Genomic DNA, 20,149 nt, shown 5'->3' on the forward strand with positions numbered 1-20,149 from the left:
TTGAATTACTGAAGAACAAAATCTGCTATTGATTGAGATAAGAGGAAAAAAATCAGAAATAATATCAGAATCTAGTATGGAGAAGTACTCAATAATAGCTCGTTAAGATATTACAAGATCAAAACAATAGCAGACAAGATTTGTCGACAGTTTTCTAGAAAAAATAGAAACAAATGCCAACATCTAGCATCGAACATACGACCTTAGCATTCACAGGCGGCGATGCTTACCACTCACTGTTGTGAATATCAATGTAACAGGAGCATGAGGTTCTTCGTTTCCACAGCTCAGAAAGGGGCACTAACATTGAGCCATCTCTATGGGTGTATGTGTTCCATGTCGTGTAGAAGAGCTAAACTTGTTCTTATGTAGAAATTTTCAGATATTTCGACAAGAACAAAAACTGCTATCATATCACTTTGTGTGATTGGTGCGATATTCTTTGAATTGTTGAATAACAAATCAAAATCACATCGAGCTATGACAGCAAAAATTGTTCGATTTGAGATTTGATTTAGATACTTTCGCCTGCCCGGGAATGCACCGCTATCGTACCACATCGTTGGTGGCATATTTAATTATTCAGTTTCGTCAAACAACGTAGACTAGTACATATACATACAGTTTTGTTTCATTTCTTAAAGCTATAGTACATATTTGGGAATCCTTCTTTAGTGTTTTTTTGTCAGCTCTGCAGAATTGGGCTACGATGTACTATGATCAAAAGGTAGGTTCCTGTGCGTTAAAGTTATGTTGAAAATATCAATGTCTATCGTTATTATTCCACCAAGGCGCCGTTCATAAACCACGTAGACTTTTAGGGAGGGGGGGGGGGGTCTGACCAAAGTATACGCTTCATACAAATTTCAAAATTTTTGTATGGGCAATTTTTGGTCTACGTGGTTTATGAACAGCCCCTAATGAACTTCTTATAATATGAATGATATCAGGAACCATAATTTTCTATTCGGGTGGCGACCAATTCGCATTCGATATTTGGTTTGGAGATCATACCTAACCTATTGGTTGCTGCAACCAAAGTCAAACATCGAAAACCAGCTGAATAGAAATATTGGGTAAGCTCGTTCCTTGTTATTCCCATTTATAGTTGAACATGGAATATACTTGGGGATAACGGGAGAGTGACCCCCAAATATTGGTGGGGTGGCCAGGCCCTTGCCACGAGAAAACTACCATCATGTTGTTTTCCGGAGGTCTCCAGTGAATTTAGCTTAGGCCTGAAGTACACAGGGTCAAATATTTGATAAGGAAAGAACTCAAGAAACTATATCAGTTTGACACTTATGGAAATTAAATCGAGTCAAGCAAGATGTTTGAGCATTCTTGTCTTTTTGAAAAAAAAAATGTACTAACTGCTTTATTCTGCTACAACAAACCATCAGGTAGATCATTCCGTTCCGGTATGAATCTGCAGCCATAGGTAATCCTTGCGCTGATACACACAGAACTTTTCGATACTCACAGAACTAAATTCAACAAAGTGAATTAATATTCTAATCCTACCCACTACAGGTGGGTACACAATCATCTTCATCATATTGCCCAACGATTGATTCGAAAGGTTTTTCCAGTAGTTCTTTCAAAAACTTCGATGCGAGTTACAGAAAAATATATCTCACAGTAAATTTGGCTATTTCTTGCAGATATCATGAGAAGCTTTTTTGGAAGGTCTTCGGGAAATTTCTAAGACACATTCCCTGAATAAATATTGTTATGAGTTATTCCGAGAATAACTAGAAAATCCGTCCAGGAGTTCTTCGAAAAACCTTTCCCGAAAATTCTAGGGAAATTGTTCCAGAAGGTACTTATGGAAATTAGAGAGGTTCAACTTTGTCTCGGACACACAGCAAACAGATATTTAGAAATCTTGGAACTGTGCAAAGTACCCCTAAAATTTACATAAGAATCCAGAAACTATCAAAAATTTTGAGTTCAAACATTTACTACACAAAATATATACTAAATTTCCACAAACATTTCTTACAGATTTCCAAAAAAGTTCTATGCAAAATATAAAAATAAAACAGAGTTCAAGGGGTAGTTGCTCCGTATTTGATAAGTTTTTTACAAGAAAAGCTTTCTAAATGTTTTGTTTTTGAAGTTTCTATAGGATTTTTTGGAAAGATCTTAATTTTTTTGGAGGGCTAAAAAAACCGCAATTTATTTTCCACTTATTTAGTTTAACATCAAATTAATAATAACACTGAGGCAACAGCGGCGGTCACGCCCAACGCTCGCCAGATCACGTTCCATCTGGGCCTCCAATCGTGTTCTTTGCGCTCCACACCTTCTTGGTTGGTACAATGATTAGAAAACACCTGAAAACACTAATTTTCATGGTTGTTTGTCCGGTATTACCGATACATGCCCTGCCCACCATATCCGTCCAGCTTTAGCCAGCTTGGTTCACCCAACATCCTGAAGACAATCCTAAAATGCCTTCGAGTTCCTGAATTTTAAGTCACCCCTAGACTTATCAACAAGGGAAACTCTATGGAAGTTACTGAAGAAAATTTAGAAATAACTCCAAAATTACTGAGGGAAATGTCATGGAGTTTCTAAGAAATGTCAAATGATTTAGAAAAACGAACGCATACCAGTCAGTCGTCTGTTTGATGATCGCAGAAATAATTCCCGGAATTGAACCAGAAGTTTCTTCAAACTAAGAGCGTGGTGTTCTTAATAGCAGTTACGGCATATTGAAATGTTAGCGCCAATTTGTCGCAAAATCTTGCATCACTGGTCAGGAAGCAATCTCAATTTCAAAACAGCCCATGAAATGAAGTGTAAAGTGTGTATGCTCCAAGAACAACAACACGCTTCTCTTCCGTCTCAATACTCGACCCGGCTCTCCTTACTATTCACATGATCTGCTTATCTTGATCCCACAGATGAAAGCCAAACCCCGGTGTCGGTGTCCTTGCTCCCTGTGCGAGAGCACAGAAGTGGAAAGTATAAACACGACCCCCACAAGCCACCGCCCCACCGGAATCAAAACCCTATGAGGTTCACCACCGTCCGTCGTCAGATTTTGCCTCCACTCTATCAATGTCCTCACTTAGCTATTTATGTGTATTTACGTGTAACCGAGGTTGCAAAGAGCTGTGAAATCTTAAAGCCGCACACCGCTGGCGCTGGCTGGCTAGCTGCTGACACCAAACATCCTACCTGTCGTGGTAGCGCTGACGACGACGACGACGACGCTGTGCCGGAACATGGAAATCTGTGAACGAACATCCCGGGCTTGTTCTGTGTCAACTTGCTCTGGTTCTGGGAGGCTGCGGCATGAAAGAGAAAGCTGATGAGTACCTACCACCGCATTTTACGATTCATCGTAAAAAAGAAGCAAAAGCGTATTCAAAATCTGTGGAAATAGAATAGCTCAAAAGGCGATGATGAAGGTCGGGACTTTCTTCGGCGTGAGGGCCTGTATATTGTATGCTGTTGTATTACCCTAAGGAGGAGGGGTGATACAACAGTGTCAAAGAAATTGAAGCAAGTGGGATATTGATACCGTTATGAGGTGTCGTGTAATAAGCCAGGGGCCATTCGTTTTCTTCACTTTGTTGAGATAAACGCTAATTGCATAGTCGTCATATTTAGTAATTGTGGATCTATGATTGAATAATATGTACGTAGATTATCGTTTACAACAATAACACAGAGATTTCTTCATGAATACGTTCAGAAATGTTTTTCTAGTATAATTCCAACTGTTACTCCAGGAATACTTCCAAAAATGTCTTCAGACATACCTCTTGGAATTGTACTATGCATACCTCCCTTTTTCATGAATACCTCCGGGGATTTCATCAAGTATCCCCGTTAGTATTTTTTTAAATTTTAAAGTATATTTCCACCGGTTTTTTTTTAAACCCTGCAGACATATCTTTAAGAATAGCCCTCACACATCCAGCGTTTTTTGTTTTAATTACTTCAAGCATACCTACGAGGATTAATTTTTAAGAATTCCTCAAGGGTTATCTTTAAAATATTTAGGCTCTTTTTATCCGAATTACATGTTTATTCACAGAAAATCTTCCTATTATTTGGAATGCCTACCTCAAGTAACTCCCGAAAAAATCACCATAATAATCCTTGAAGGAAATCCTTAAGAAATTCTCGAAAAAGTTCTTGGAGAAATTCTTGAGAAAATCATGAAAAAACCTGGAAGGATTTCCGAACAAATTTCTAGATATTCGTGCAAAACACTTCAAGGAACTCCTCAAGAAATTACTCAATGAACTCCTGGAGAAATTTATGAAAAGTAGTTTTAAAAGAGACCGCACGAGATATTCCTCAATGATCTTCTGAAGAAGTTTCTTCACTACAGACGGATTTTCGTTAGAAACTTTTAAATAATTTTTTGGGTAAATCCTGAAAAATGTCCTGAGGTATTCCTAACAAAATTCCTGGAGAAATTTTCCACGAAATTTCAGAACAAATTCCTGGAAGAAGTCTTGAAGAAACGCCTAGTGGAATTTCTGAAGAAATTTGGGGTGGGATTTCTAAAGACATCCCGGGAATAATTTTGAAGGGAAATGTAGGATAATTCCTAAGAATAGTAATTGAAAAATTCTCAATAAAACTTCTGGAGAAATTGTTAAATAAAAGTTCTAGAGGAGCTCCTGAAAGAATTCCTTTAAGAAATGTTTGGAGGAGTTCCTGAAAATTTATCTAAAACTAGCTGTACCCGGCAAACTTTGTTTTGCCTACTGGGTTTTTGACGTTTCAAGTTTCTATCCAAGACCAAGTCCCCAGTCACAAAATGTAGGGAAGAACGATTTTCAAAAACTATCAATTTATCCATGTTTTATGCCTCATAAACCTTCCTTGGGTGAAAACTAACAGAACAAAACTAAGACGATCAAAATCGGACCTTCCGTTCGCAAGTTATGCGCGGTCCCACGTATGCCACTGCATTTTTATATATATAGATACCTTAGGATTCTTGAAGAAATTTCTGAAACATTTCCCGAAGTAAACCTGAAGAAATTTCCGGATGTATTCGTGAAGAAATTCCTGGACAATTTCTGAAGAAATCACTGGAGAAGTTTCTGGAAGAATTGCTAAAGAAATTCCTGGATAAATTCCTTAATCCTCTGGGGGAATCGCCAAATAAATCCCAGGAGGATTTTTTTCAGAAACTGAAGACATTCCTGGAGAAATTTTTGAAGAAATTTGTTGAGCAATTGCTTGGAGAAATTTTTTAAGATATTCTTGAAGACATTCCACGGAAAAATCTTTAAGAAACTCCTGCTAAAATTCATAAAAACTGGATTGATTTCTTTTTATATTGCTAGACATTTATAGAAAATATCTAAAAGAAACTCTTGGAGAACTTTCCCAATAAACTGCTGAATTTATGGAACAGAATTTTCGATGGACCCTCAGGAGATATTCCTGAATGATCTCTTGGAAAAGTTTTTTCCAAGGTTTTTTCCCTCCTGGTGGAATTCTTGGAGAAATTCTTATAGAAAATTCTAAAAAAAAATTCTTGAAGAAATTTCTGGAGGAATTGCTTGAAGGAATTTCTCATGGAATTGTGGAACTCCTGGTGAAATTTATAAAAAAAAAGGGTTTTGGAAGAGCCCCCAGGAGATATTCCTCAATGATCTCCTGAAGAAGTTTCTTCACTACAGACGGATTTTCCTTAAGAACTTCTGATCAAGCTTCTGAAGCAATCCTGGATGAATTCCTGAAGAAATTTCTGGCAAAAATCATGAAAAACGTCCTGAAGGTATTCCTGGCTAAATTCATGGAGCATTTTTTCGCAATATTTCTGAAGAACTGAAACTGGAACTTCTGGATGCGTACAAATGCCTGGAAGAATTCCTGAAGAAATTTCTGAAGGAATTCTTGAAGAAATGTCTTGAAAACAAAATTTCTTAAAGAATTGCTTGAAGAAATTCTTAAAGATGTTCTTGGAGACATTCCAAGAAAAAAAACTTTAGAAAACTCCTGCACAAATTCGTGAACAAAATCTGGATGAATTTCTTTTAAAATTCCTGGAAATTTATAGAAAAATAACTACAGGGAACTCCTGAAGAAATTTCCCTATGAACTTCTGATGGAATTTATGAAAGATGATTTTCGATAGATCCCCAGGAAGAAATATATTTCCGAATGATCTCTTGGAGAAGTTTCTTCACTCGAGGTGGAGTTAATGAGTTTCCTGGGGGAATTCTTGAAGAAATTTCTGCAGAAATTGCTTGAAGGATTCCTAAAAAAAATCTCAATGAACTCCTGGATTACTGTTTCAAACGCGATTTTACTTTCTCGGTGAACATAATACTACTCAAAGGGAGTAACGAAAGTAATGAAAAAAACGGTGGTTTGCATCGCAAGAAAGAAAGCCATAATTGAACAACACAATCACACCTACGACCTTTTTGCCTAACGTCCTGGTTTTGAACAGCTGTGCACTAGTAGTTCGATAATGACTACTAGCCCTAGAATTATAAAATTATAACCCGTAAAACTCCTGAAAAAATGCAGAAACAATTCCTGAAGAAATTCTTGGAGGGGTTACTGGAAAAACTCCTGGAGAAGTTCTGAAATTCCAGGAAGAAACTTTTGGACGAGTATCTGTAGAAATTCTTTAATGAATTTCTGAAGAAATTCTTGGGAAAATTCTCGAAGAAATTTCCTGAGGAATTGATGAAGACATACGGAGATGTAGAAGAAATTCTTGGAGAAGTTCCTGGAAAATCCTGAAAAAATTCAACTTCTTGAGAAACTTTCCGATGAGCCCCTGGATGAATTCACAAAGATTTTTCTGATATTCCAGATAGATTTGATGACATTTCTGGAGGAATTTTCATAGAATTTACCGGAAAAATTCTTAAAAAACTTGTGGGGAAATTTGGGGAAAATTTTTTAGCCTTAGCTTTCAGTCTTAGTCAAAGTAGCTTAGTCAAAGCATATTAAGTCACTACTGTCCGACGTTTCAGCAATTGTATTTTGCTTTCATCATTGGGAGCATAGGGTAGCGAACCACTTGTGCAGCGGCCGGTATTTTGGGCATTCTTCGCTATAACTCCGTAAATACCAAACCGATTGACTTTAAAGTTTGTACACGGCTAAACACAATACGTATCTCATCGCGTTCCAAAAATTGTGTCAATTGGTTCAGAATTGGCTGAGTTATAGCAGAAAAGTGCCCAAAATAGGAGCCCTGCCGAGATGGTTCCAGTTCCCTAGTTGTTTTGTTTTCAGTTAAAAGTGTCTGTCGTAACATATGTCCGTCTTTGTGTCTGTTTCGTATCGATGCCAGTTATAAATATTTGTATTCGTTGGTCTGTCACTGTTCTTGTTAGGTGTACTCTTCCCAATATTTCCCTTACTAAAATTCCCCGAATCAGCATCACAAGTCGGTCCTATCCCAGTATTGAAAATGGCGACAAATACGTATCATGGCTTGTGGTTTTTTTTTGTTTCTTCACTTCTGAAGAAAATCTGCAAAAAATACCTGGAGGAATTTACGAAGAAACTTTGGTTAGAAATCCTAGAGCGATTCTCTAAGGAACTTATGAAAAAAATCAGAATGAACTCCTGGAGGAGTTCTTGAAGATCCCTCACTGGCACTGGCGGAATTCCTCCATGAGTTCCTTCTCGAATTTCTAAAGAATTTACATATGAAGTTCCTGTTTCTTGGATATTTCCTACAAGAGGTATTAATGAGAAATTTCTGTTGGAGTTTATTTTTATGGAGTTGCAAAAAATATCCATCGGGAATTTTGATAAAAAGCTCCTTGAGAAACCTCTCAAGTTGTTGAAGTAAATCCTGAAGAAATTCCTGGAAAAATAATCTTAAGGGAACTGCTTTAGAGGAATTCCAGGAATAGTTACTGAAGGAACTCTTGTAATAATTCCAAACGGAATTCTGGGAAGAGTTTCCGCAAGAACTGCTAGATGAATCTCTGAAAGATCATTTGGAGTGGTTCTCAAAGAAGAAATCAATGTAGGAATTCTTGAATTAAACTTTAGAAGGGAATATTCTGAGGTACCTACTGCTGAAGAGTTCCCAAAGGGAGTTATGGAGGAACTTCCGTAAGAATGGCATTCTTGTTGAAATTTCTAAAGGAATTCCTGCTATGTTGAACCCAGAATGCTGCAGAAATTTTAAAAAGTTCATGATAAAGAAAGCTTTGGTGCAGTTTTTGCTGGTGTAATTGTAAATGTAATTCATGCAGGCATTACATAAGAAATATTTCTGCTGGAGGATTCCGAGAAGAACCTCTTGCTGGAGGAACACCCAAAAATTTCAGCAGGTGAAATTTTTATAACAAATCATACAGGATAATACAGGATAAATCTTAAATAGAATTCCTGGAGGAATCCTATACAAATTACAAACATTAATTTTGTTCTATTAACTTCTTTACCGTGCTTTACTCACAACACCTTCTCAGGAGTTTACTCATCTTCTTCTTCTATATATATAAAAATGCAGTGGCATACGTGGGACCGCGCATAACTTGCGAACGGAAGGTCCGATTTTGGTCGTTTTAGTTTTGTTCGGTTAGTTTTCACCAAAGGAAGGTTTATAAGGCAAAAAACATGGAAAAATTGGGTGTTTTTGAAAATTGATCATTCATACATTTTGACCGGGGACTTGGACTTGGCTAGAAACTTGAAACATCAAAAAACGCAGTAGGCAAGACAAAGTTTGCCTAGTACCGCTAGTTAACAATAAATTAAATGTGCCACACTCCAACTTGTGTGAATTTTTCCAATAGCGGCCTACCTGAGCAGTTTTGAATCAAACATTACCGTCGTGCGGGGCTTCTTTATACACTTTTTCATGATTTTTCAACTTTATGACAGTATAACTCCCAGAGTAGTGAATGGATGTTCACAATTTTTACACATAATAATTGTTAGTATGTATGTAGGATGTATGCAAAATTTGAACTTAGTCCATCAAAAAGCAAAAATGTTGTCCATACACCAATCGGACACATAGAACCGAATGGGGGCTACTTTGGACATTTATAATTAAAACAAAACTGACGTTTAAATTCCAGGTTTATTTAGAATACTACTTTGTACCAATACTGTAGCATACTATATCATACATGATTTCAATAAATATATGCGTTTTAAGATGGTTCTGTGCTACCTTTGGTATTATGAGCAGCGTGATATTGCTATGTAAATAGCCTGAAAAAAGGGACCATCAATCCTTTATTTAGGTAAAACGGTCATTTATAATGTATAACAATACAAATATTCGATTGTATATACTACGTTGATACATTTTGAATGAATTGATCAACCCTTTGAAATTTATGAACTGTAGAAACAATGCTTACAAACCAAATGTTCTGATGCGTTGTGTATATTTTTATGATTTATTCGATGTTTTTTTCGCCCCCTGACAAGCAATAAAGGGTTTGTTTGATAAACAATTTCAACCAAATGAAGGGGAAAATATTGCGTCATAATAATCCCAAAGACATCAAACAGATTTGAACCATATTTTGAATTAAAAAAATCCATATTCGAAAGTGTCCAAAGTAGCCCCGCATTTCAAAAGTAACCCCACACGACGGTATATTAGGAATGACAGAAAATTCAACAGTAAACTCACAGAATGTTTACTGGTAGGTAAATTTGTTCTAAGAAAAATAATTCCTTTCATTCGATGCAATGCGAGCATAATTTCGATAGATGCGACCTATCAGAAGGATTTTTTTTAATCGGTGATCAAGTGAGTTTGCTTCCACACCAAGGGTCCGAAAAAAATTGAAGACATCAGCCATTCCATAGAAAAACGATATAGTGCATCTCCGGTTGTCGTGAAACTTGGTGGGCTTGTAGTTCTTCGGAAATAATTAGACCCGTATTTTTTTTTTTTATTTCGTCATTAGGATGACCAATTTTCATATAGGGTGGCCCAAAAAATTAAGGTTTATCAAAACTAAAAAATTTCAAAAAATCGTAACTTTTGAACCAGTTGACCGATTTTAAACTTCTTTTTTTTTGTTTGAAAGCCATTGAATTGTAGTTTTCAGGAAAAATACGTTAAAGGGTCTGAAATGCAAAGAGTACTATAAAATATGCAAATATATTAGTTTTTTCACGTTTTCATGGTCTTGGGACCAAAGAGGTACCCTGGTTTTATATTTTTATCAGAAAATTCAGGAAATTTGGCGTAACATATCAAAAAATCAGAGATGTATGTTTTTTAGTTTTTGAGATATACGCTGAAGTTTTTTTACACGGTCCGCCCTAAAAAACTGCATTATTTCAAAAACCGTCGTAAAAAAATCCATTTTTTTTTTTTTTTCAAAAAACACGCGTAAAATAGTCAGGCCCACATCTAACGTGACTTGACTTTTTACGACGTTTTTTGAAATAAAGTGTTTTGCGACGGTTTTTAAAATAACGTGGTTTTTTACGCTCTATAGTCAGGTCTTTTTTACGCGGTTTTCATTTACGCGGTACGTATCCCCCGCGTAAAAAACCTGACTGTATCTTGAAATAACGCGGTTTTTTACGCGGTATCATTACCGTCGTAAAAAAAACTTCAGTGTACTATTGTTTACTCATAATTTCCGCAGATTCATCACCGATCCCATGTTATGTCCTAAGCAATTCAATCGAGAAATTGTCACCGTTTGTCAATTACTATCAGCCCGCGTACAATCCTTCACATATCTCATCAGCTAGAATTGTCTTTCCATAGTGGAAAGCATTTAAATTGAAATCTCATTCCCCGTGGTGAACGTCGGAGAAATCCCACATGTTTCCGTCAGTCGCTCACCTGTCACATAGCATAGCCGAAGAAGCTTCCGTAGTTGCCGGCGATTCAAGTGAATTGTTATATTTTGCTCGGTTCTGTGCTACACGGAGCCCCGGAGCTGCCGAGTGTGTGCTGATCAGGTGTGAGAAATAGTTCCACTTCTCGAGCATCCATCTCCGAAGAACAGTATCGGATACTGTCGGGTAAATTGTGTCACCACACGGGAAGAACATGACAAGTGAAATTGTTTTCAAGTGGAACGGCATTTGGATCGAGAGGGTGAATTCCTTCGAATTAAATTTTAGGAAGGTTTGATGGGAAAGTTCAAACAGCATTCCTTTAATTTCAGCTGAAACCGGACGAGACAATCATCCAATTAAGCTAGCACATTACAACCCACTTGACGCTGCTGGGTCACCGTGACAGGTCTTGGCAGTAGCTCAGTCACCGCCTGATCCCGTAAAGTACCTACCTATCATCTTTATCCAGCTCCGGTCTGCTTAGCCAGGCCAATCAGAGCGACAAATTATAAACTCAGTATCGTCTCATCCCTCGTCTCATGCTTTATGGTTACGCATCACGCAGCATAAATCCGCTCTCGACAGCTACCCGTAGGGTGTGTCTAGTGAAGGTTCCACAGTTTGTCAGAGATGAAACTGTGAGTTATGAGCTGGACAAGTTATCTGTCCCTTACACAATGAAATAACATTGTTTCTAAAACGTGCAACATGTGATAAAAATTCTTAGCAAATGGCTCGTCCGATTCACAACCTAAGACTATTTCCATTTCGTTGAGAACCCCTGTAAGCCCTAGCAAATTTAGCCAGCAACTGTTGCCCACACCACCAGGCCTGAAGGGTCGGGGCACTTAGTACATGATGCAGCTGTCCTCTGCCATTAGGATCCATAATCCCCTCGCGTTAGCTCTTAATCATGCAATTTATAATGTGGCTATTTTGAAGTACCAAACCAAGTGCGAGTGTGTTTGCCAGGAGGATTAACGCTAAGCACTTTCCGGCTCGACAATGACCTCCGTGTGTCCGTCCAGGTTGGTAAACCGCGTTCCAACTTGGGTGCGACATTTGCAAAGTGATATTAATAAATCATGTGTGCAATGTGTGTCGCTGCGTACATCTCAGCGTAGTGAGCGAAGTTGCTGGGATTTGAACAACTGGTCAACTTCTTACGCGATGGGCTGGTTGGATGGACGATGGTGGCAGTGATAGTTACCGACGCAAGAGCAATTAATTTCAAAGAGAATGATAATTAGTACTCACAGTTTTAATGTAACACCTTTCAATATCGCCAATATTCAATTACAATCGTAATTAAATAAATCGTATAACACGGCCCGCCTATTTCAATTATCAGTTTCTTGCATTCCTAACACGTTACTCCAATGCATCGAAATTCCCAAGTAACAAAATTAATTTTATAATGCTTTTGAAGTATGGGAACGTTCAAAAATTACGTCCAACATTTTGGGGGGAGGGGGGGTCTAAGAAAGTGTGACAGTACGTGTATTAGGTATAGGAAAATAGCGTGACAGAGGGGGGAGGGGGGTCTAGAAATCTCGAAAAACGATGGACGTAATAAATGAATCTCCCCTATTCTCCAACACCTGTTCTTTAAAAACATGCATAAACCAAATAGCTCTGCAAAACGACATCCACTCAACCATAAACCCGCTATAAGACGTGCTTCCATTATAATGCACTAATAAAATATTTAAACATTTTATTCCTGGTCATGAGAACATTGTTCATGAGTTTTCTCAACATGGCTTCCATTGAGATCTAGGCCGGTGGTCGGTCCATTATCGATGGTTTTAATCAACATCAGCATAAGATCGTCTTAAATTTCTTTCAACTCATGCCAGAGCTGAAAGCATAACTCAAGAATACTAGGATTTATAACGTTCTCAATGCAGCCTGATTACTCTCCATCAAGAACGTCTTAAATTTATTTCATCTTAAGCAAGGGTAAGAAGTATTACTCAAGAGTACCCAGGTTTATAACGTTCTTGATGTAGGTTTATGCAAACTCCGCCGAGAACGTCATAAATCTGCATGCCAAATTGTAAACAAACAATAAATTATCGCACCGCGGTGGATTTTGTGAACTTCGTGCGATAATTTTAATCATCAGCCCGGTACCGTTGCCAACCAGGCAGACCTTTTCGATAACCGGCCTTGATGTGGTGCAGTGCCTCATTCCTCCGGTCAGCATTTCCAACAGGTAAGTAGTTGTTGATTTTGAAGATCGATGATTGGAACCCCGATTGCACGGGAATCGACGTTCTGGATGACCAAACCCACCTCATTTCGGATGATGCAACCGGAGGAATTTGGCACTGAACCGCGTCGCGGTTGGGTTCCCGGGTAGGTGTTTTTGATTGGCAGCAATAATGGAACGATAAGAATCAAAATCTGATGCTTGAGTTTTTTCTTGTATTTTTCATGCATCAAACTGTTCTCATGCAAGAACAGTTGCTCTTGATCAAGAACGGATGATTGAAGATAACTACAAGAACCTCACAAAACTGAAAATAAGTTCAACAGTTCTTGTTGTGTTTATGGTTTTATGAACTGAACCTCAAATATTCTTGGAGGTGTTTTTAAAACCACATATTGTCGAAGAATAGTTGTGTTTAGCTGAAACTCCGATAAGATCAATTAGAATATGCAATGTGCCGATAAAACTATCATAAAAACAAATAAAACCAAATAGAATCAAGATTGTTACTTGGGAAATGTTACAGAAAAATGTCTACCAAAATAACGAACATTCCGATCAATAGGTCAGATACACTGATTAAAAAACCCAAATTAATCCACCTAGTGGTGATAGTGCCTTTCTTGTCGAATATGTTTCCTCAACAGTGGCGTAGCCAGAAATTGTCTCTGGGAGAGGTTTTCAACTATCAATGATACCTTTTTTGGTTTGACACTTACATTTTGTAAACAGTAATTAATGAGCAATTGTATTCGTAGTTTGAAAATAGCGACGCAGCCGAAAAATTTTTTCGTCGCAAAACGCTTTATAATGAAAATTTGTTCCACAAATTTTGGCTCTGGAGGGGGTTTCAACCCTATTGTATAATGTATTTGAAATTCTTATGAAAAATTATCAAAAATTCAATGAGAAATTTCTTTGGGAATTGTGCAAATACCTTTGTCTGCATTTTCTGTTGACATTTCTGAAATAATATCTTCAGAAATTCATCTACGGATATATTCAGTAATCACTTTGGGATTTATTTAGAAACTTCTCAAGCATTGTTTCCTTGGAATTAAAAAGGTATCCTAAAATTTTCTATAGGTATTCTTTCAGACATTCATCCCGAAATCCATCCAGAGCTAACTTGAAAAAATTTAAAGACTTTGTCCAAGAATTTCTTTAGAAAATTTTCAAGAACTGTTTTTTTTTTTTAAAGCTCCAAAGGCATAGTTTTTAATGGATCCCTTCAGGGATTCTTTCTAGTATTGATTCATCAATTGTTTGTGCAATTTTTGGAAAATTTTGACAAAAAAGTATCTGGAGGAATATCTTAAATAATTCTTGCAGGAACCCCCGATGGAATCCCAGAAGATATTCCTGATGGAACCGCAGAAGCAATTTGTAAAAAAATCCTTTGGCAGGAAGAATTTACGAAGGAACCTCTGCAGATTTTTTGATGTTTAGATATACTTCTAAGAAAACTCCATAGAAAAACTTTTAAAAGATAAAGACCTCTTCCGTTTTTTTTTATGTTTAGATATGTTTCTGAAAAAAAACTTCATAGAAAAACTTTTGAAAGTCTGAATAAATTCTGAAAAGTCACTGGAAATATGTTAAAGGATGTTTTAATTTAAAGCCAATTCTACACTTTCCGAAGTAATTCCTCCAACTTGTTTCATTTTTCATTGGTTCCATCAGTAATTACTAAGGCATTTTCTTGTGAAATGTCTTCAAAAGTTCCTCTGAAAATGTCTATGCCCGACATATTTTTAAATATGTGATTTTTTTCTTTGATCACTTCTGCACGTCCCAACATTTTTTTGATTTCCTTAGAAGCTCCTCCAACAGTTCTTTAAGGAATTTCTTCAGGAATTATTTCGTAATTTTCTGTGACAATGTGGAAATCCTCCGATATCTTTTTCAGAAATTATTCAGGAAAATCCTTTAAAAAAAACTGCTCAGATTCGAGATTCAGTAAGCGAATTTGCTTATTTTAAGATTTTTCGGCAACTTTTATAGAAATTCCTTCGGCATTTCCTCTGCCCACTCTTTCAAGAACTTTTCTGGTAGTTTTTTTTTTCGGCAATTTCTCTCGCAAATTATATAGAAATATGTCCTGCGATTATTTTGGGAATTTGCCCGGCAATTATTTCAAGAAATCCTACAAAAATCCCCATGATAATAAAATTGATCATTTCCTCCTACATTTATTAGGCAAAGCTCCGAAATTTCCTTCAGCAATAACTAAGGTGATTTCTTCCGAAATAACACTGATATTTTTGCAGATATTTTTCAAACGATTTGTTCTGAATTTCCTAGGCCATGTTGTTAAGAAATTTCTCCACAGATTCTTGCAAAATTAGGGCTTCTTTGCATTTTTTTCAGGGTTCTCTACGTCAATACTTCGAAAATTCCCTAAGAAACTCTTCCAAAATGTATTTCCAGTATTCTTCACGAAATTAAAGGCATGATACCTTTAATACTTTCAGTGAGCTATTTGCTCTTTAAAGGAAGCACGACACACAAGACAGCGGACTAGTATGCAATTCCCAGTGGCACAGCCGTAAACTTTTCCTGACAGCTGCTGCTAGAATCGAACTACAAAACGACTAAATGATTGGTGACACTAGCCAAACGGCAATGAAGTCACAGATTTGCTTAAAAATTCCTCCGATAAATCCTTCAGGAGTACGATATTTTCGTTAGAACACCGAGAAACTCTTCTAAAATTTGCTTTGGAAACTCTTACAGCAACTTCTCTGGATTTCCCATAAAAAAATATTCAGGTTATTACTTTGAAAACTGTTTTGGCATATTTTTTTTTCGAAAATTCCCCGGCAATACGTTTGGAAATGACTTTATATTTTTATTTATTCCTCTGTCTAGTTATCCTCAGGGAATGGATTAAGAAATTTCTGGTAGTCCTGTAGGAGTTCCCCCTAATTTTTGTTCAAGAATTCCTCCGGAAATTCCTCACATTTTTTTTAGCAATATTACGGCAATAACTTTGGGAATTTCTCGCAATTTAATTTGGAATTCATCCTTCAGAGTTCAATCCAGAAGCTTCTTTAGTAATATTTCCGGTATTTCTTTCTTTTCGTACAATTGTCTTATACAATTTCTTCAAAATTTTTTACTGGAATTTATTTAAGAATTGTTTAGTAATTTCTTCAGAAATTTTTCAAATTCCTTTAACTGTTTCTTTTCATAAATTTCTTTAAGAAAACCTCAAGACATTATCGGAGAAATTCCTATTAGAAGCTTTGGATTAATATCTGACAAATTTGCGGCGTCTCTTAAGCCTCGGAGTGCGGGTTCGATTCCACTCCAGTCGGTGAATACTTTTCAAGCGGAAAATTCTCCACTGGATCACTGGGTGTTTCGTGTGTTTTCCGTGGTCTCATGTATGTGGTCTTTTAGTCTTAGCAACCTCTGATTGAAGACGGCGCCATGTGTGTGCGTGTTTTTTTTTTTAATTTCTAAATCCTTTTGTTTTTCTTTATTCCAATTTCTTACAGGTCTTTTGTTCACTAGGGCACTACATGAGTGGAGACATTTTGACTATTGCGCTATATGTACGAAGTCTGCAAATCATTTTCTTATTTTGGACACGAATACCAACTTACTTGGTAATATGTAATTAATAAAAAGTAATAATAATAATAATACAATCTTATTTACTAACACTCTTGACACTAACCACTGCGTTGCTGCCTTTCTTCTACATCGTCGATGAGAGAATAAAGAACACATAATACTCGGAGTTTTCGGCTATTCAGTCTTAAGATTTCAAACGGTAGTTTGTTAACTGCCCGACGTTTCGGCTGTTCTTGGCAGCCTTCTTCTATGGGAAATTAGATCTATCGTTTACGTTTGTGAACATATATCGTGTGTTGGCTTGTCGTACATTTTCAACGTGAATAGTTGTGGGTGGTTTTAGATTGCTATTAATTTTCTACGTTTTCACCACTGATCACGGACACTGTTTAACTGCCAGTCGAAAACCACTGTAAAAGAACACATGATGTTATTGCTGAATTCCTCTATCCATCCGGAGTTTTTATATGATATAAAATAGTTTATCACGATTAGAAAACATCACGTTTACTCACTATTTGATCTTATCCCACCCGTTTAAATTTGCTTCGGTATACCTTACCCCTCTGCCTCTTCCTTACAAGCCTTATGAATGGCCCAAAATAGTTGATGAAATTCCTGTAGAGATTGGCGGAGAAAACTCTTTGAAAAAGTTCCGAATATTTGTGGACACGACCGACGAGTTGGCAAAGTTTTCCCTCTATGGTTGGCTTTTGTAAGGACCAAAGACCAATCCAAGGGTCGAAACGTCGGATTAAATAATATCATTCCGCTTATAATTTATCCTAGCCGAATACCAAGCATACACACTAAGACCAGCTCGGTATTATCCCCATCTTTTTACTGAGTTCTCAACAGCAGATTAAACTCGATACGCTCGGTTATCCCTTTTACTGAATACTCTGTAAATGAGTTAAAGAGTTCTGCAAATGAACTGTCAAAAACTACAGATGAACGGTAAATATCGTTACTGATGAACGGTAAATAATGATTACCGAGTGTACCGAGTTAAATCTGCTGTTGAGAACTCAGTAAAAAGATGAAAAAAAAACAGAACTCAGCGAAAATTTTACTGAGCTGAAAAATCAGAATCTTAGTGTGCAGAGTTCCAAGTAATTATACTGAAAAAATCGCCGAAACTACTGGATGAATCTAAAGAAGATGACGCAGGAAATCTTGAAAAACAAAACGAAGAAATTCATTAACAAAATATCAAAGGAACTCTCCTAGAAATTGTCAGAGGAAAGTATTAAAAATGAATGAAGAATTTTGGAAAAAAAAAATGCTTGTAGAAATTCTGAAGATACTTGTCGGAGGAATTTCTCATAGAATTTTCATTGCGAGTGACGAGTAGCTCGAAAGATCAATCTACGATTTTTTTATGACCTGGACAACGAATGGACATCTCTAAAAAAAAAGGAAACTGACGTAACGGAAAAATGACACGATTGAGGAAAATGTCGAACAGTAGTAGAGGATAGCCTAACCTTAGGATGCTTATCACAGGTCCCATTATAGAGATCGTAAGCGATCCCAACACTAAACTAAATTGAAATTAGGTACTTAACCACTCTACACTGCAGACATTCAAAAGAATGCGATATGATTACGGAACTATTGTGAACACGATTGAAACCATAAACTGTAAAATATGAGAAGATGTCATGTAACTGATGAAATGTTTAGCTTCTAGCTTATACGCACCTAAAACATGAGTTGAGTTCTGCTCATAGGGTTCGGTCACAAGCCCTGAATTCCCTCGATAAATCGCCGGAGCAATGGAAAAAATGCAGAAGGAATGCCAGGAAAATATATTGTCAGAGAAATTAGAAAATAATCTCAACAACATATAGGAATTCCAATAAAACTTTCCTATGTGGTTTCCTAAAAAAATGTCGTGAAAATCTTACAGGAATTGCGGAAGAAAATAACATAATCACTACCAATTCATTCTCTTGTAAGAAGTGCTGTGATACTTTTTTTGTTGCATGGATATACATTTACATGTTTTGCTACTTTAAATACGATAGACAAATAATCAGTAAAAGAAGCAAAAAAACTGAACGACAGTAAAAGGATGAAACAATCGGTTTTCAAAAAAATTTGCCGAGTTTTCGTTTGAAACAATTGTACTTCAAATTTTTGAACTTAAGCTTAGCTATACGGTATAATATATTGATCAAATACCTTTTATTCTCTGGGTCCTTTGAATTGGCTTGAGGCAACTTCAATGCTTGCTCTGATACTTTATTATTTTGTTGTAGTCGGTCGTTAAGAACGAAAGTTCTGCGTTGATTTGCGCCTTTTTCGCTCTGTTGTTTTATTTAGTCAAATTTAAATATTTGTTTGTACGTTGTTGATGCAGATGGAAGGTGAACTACTGCTTCATAACACTTTCTTCATCAGATTCACAATGCAGCGTCTGTTCTAAGCCGTTTCAACACTTTCCCCTAATTAGCTTTAAAACATTACACTTCACTCTACTGCTGCTCAAATGTTGTTTTGCAATTACACAATTACATTTATTTCTCAATATAACGTGATTCACCAATTTCGGGTTTTCCTTTCACACACCCACTGACTGGGCGTTAGAAATTCTTCGCGCTCCCGGCGGGCTCACAGTTGATAGGTGAAGCACATAAACACACTCACTTCGTAAAAAGACCGCGCGCTCCAAGGGGCGGTCCCTAAATCTTTCACCGAGCGGGACAACTTGAACGCACGTGAGAACAGTTTCTTGCTTTGGCTGTTTGGACTTCTGCTGTCTCGATTCGTTGCTCTATTGAATTGAACGATTTACTGCGAAGAACTCTGCCCGTCGTAAATCAATCACGCGCTCTTGCAGCACAAGAAACCGTCTGGAAATTCTTATAATCTTCCGATCATAAAAAACCGGTCCGCGTCTCACACCAACAGGGCACACCCAACTCGACACTTGTCCAAACCTGGACTTTGTTACAGCATAACAAAAACCAGAACTCGTGATCCACGCGCTCCACCCGGAAGAACAACTCTCACTTTGGAAACTTTACAATACCAGAGGACTTCACAAAGCTAACCCCAAGTAAAAGCCCGAATAATGCTGCTTGGCGAATCCACGTCCAACACGAACGGCGCGAAATATACGACTGATTCGTGAAAAGCGCGTTTCCCGTCGACGGTCCCGATAGAAAACAGGTGGAAAATCAGCCGCCCAGCCGGACGATTACATCGGTGGACGGCCGGCGGCCAATTTTCAGGATTCGCTCACCCGACGACGTTCTTTCACAGTTCTCGCTACTCTCCATACTCTCGTAGCCAAAACCCGAAGCCGAAATGCCGGCTCGGAGAGCTCTTGATGTTTTCCGTTTTGTTGCAAACATATTTTCCCCTATTGTTGTAAAGAGGATCCACGGAATGTGTCACGTTGGGGGCAGTGTGCTAGCGGTTAGCGGATGGAGACTGGGGAAGGCGGTTTGTTTATGCGCGAAAATGGATGCGCAGCTGAGGAGGATACCGACCAGCAGCAGGAAACGTGCGATAATAGGGAGGGTAAGCAAACAGTGTGGTGTCTCTCTTGCC

The 20,149-nt window shown here is 37.4% G+C and overlaps 1 protein-coding gene across 1 annotated transcript in view; it reads right to left on the reverse strand.

The window, feature by feature from the left end:
• The window catches only part of LOC109622194 (uncharacterized), a 302,271-nt gene extending 282,443 nt beyond the window's left edge, over nt 1–19,828 (reverse strand). The window contains exon 1 of the mRNA XM_062852346.1: nt 18,776–19,828. The gene's annotated coding sequence lies outside the window, so the exon portion shown is untranslated. The remainder of the gene's footprint in view (nt 1–18,775) is intronic.
• Between the last annotated feature and the right edge of the window lie 321 nt (nt 19,829–20,149).

The sequence above is a fragment of the Aedes albopictus genome, chromosome 2, assembly GCF_035046485.1.
Source record: "Aedes albopictus strain Foshan chromosome 2, AalbF5, whole genome shotgun sequence".
In the NCBI taxonomy this organism is placed as follows: domain Eukaryota; kingdom Metazoa; phylum Arthropoda; class Insecta; order Diptera; family Culicidae; genus Aedes; species Aedes albopictus.